A 1,291-nucleotide genomic window follows, 5' to 3' on the forward strand; every position below is an offset into this window, starting at 1 on the left:
TTAAACCCTCAAGGAAAGTTACTTGTATAAACTGTAATGATTATCTCAACCAATTAAAACTAGGTACCATATAAAACAAAGAGACCCAAAACAGTCACTTAAACATCAGCTCAAACAAATACATTTAATGTATCATCATAGATTCCTAAAATCCAGGCAATGGGATCATGATTTCAAACTGTGCTCATCAGTGCTATTCCTGGATATTTAATGACTTTCTAAGTATCACACTGAAGGAATGTATTGAAATAACTAAACCTTCATCCATTGATTGACAGAGAGCACGGAGTAAGACAAGCCACAGTGGAAGGTGGAAGGAACATAGATTACCAATGACAACAAAACAGCAAGACCCAGATTCCCAAGTGGCACTCATGTTCAGAAACTTCTCAGTGGATGTTCACATAGCTACAGCATAGAAGATTCCTACAGTGCCAGTAATGTGCCACACAGCTCTGATAAAAGCCATTCCTCATATTGTCAGAGCAACCACCAATGCATCATCAAGTTCTTTGGGACTTGGCTGTGCCCAGATGGTATTGGTTGCATCAGCGATCTCCAATCGTACCTGCCAAGTTTGTGCCAATTGTCACCTAAGAGCATCTCATCATGAAGTTCAGGAATACAGTTCTGGTTACTGCCAAGGGAGACTGCTGTTAAGCCAAGACTTCCAGCTAAGTAAATATAGGTAGTGTGAATTCTTCACATGAGTTCTTCACATGCTGAGACAAATTTTGTCTTTGGTAGCTTCAATCTCATCAGACATTCCCAAGCCACAGTAGCCAATCTAGCAACAAACCACCTTTGCATCCTGTCAATTTTAAATATTTCTCCATTGATGTTTCCAATGCTGCCCATTTCAGTTCTTGGCCAGTTTTTGGTTTGTTTGTTTGTTTGTTTGATGTTTTTAGTCATAGATCCTAACGTTTTTCTTTGTGACATATTTCCTGCTGAGTGTTAAAAGCCATTGATTTTTTGAGATTGAATTCCTCACCACAGGTAAGCCTTGGTGAGAACTGAGTGGAAAACCCTGGGAGGTATTGTCTGGAAACACATAAACCTTGTAGTCAACATGGCAGTGCTTACCAAGAAAATTGGAAATGCTTTGCTATTTGTCATCTCTACCATAAGGTTCCACTGTGGAGCCACAAACACATGACCTCCTGAATGAGGTATTTCTTACTAACTGACAAAATAATAGGCATGGTAATGCATATGAAAGAAGACTGAAATATTAAACAAAACAGACCATGCCTCTTAAGGAAGTTTACAGACACAACACAGCTCTTCA

At 39.2% G+C, this 1,291-nt stretch overlaps 1 pseudogene; it reads right to left on the bottom strand.

Annotated features, from left to right (window-relative positions):
* Positions 1-548: 548 nt before the first annotated feature.
* Positions 549-1,074, bottom strand: LOC131917111 (growth hormone-inducible transmembrane protein-like; annotated as a pseudogene).
* Positions 1,075-1,291: the final 217 nt, after the last annotated feature.

The sequence above is a fragment of the Peromyscus eremicus genome, chromosome 8a, assembly GCF_949786415.1.
Source record: "Peromyscus eremicus chromosome 8a, PerEre_H2_v1, whole genome shotgun sequence".
NCBI classification, from domain to species: domain Eukaryota; kingdom Metazoa; phylum Chordata; class Mammalia; order Rodentia; family Cricetidae; genus Peromyscus; species Peromyscus eremicus.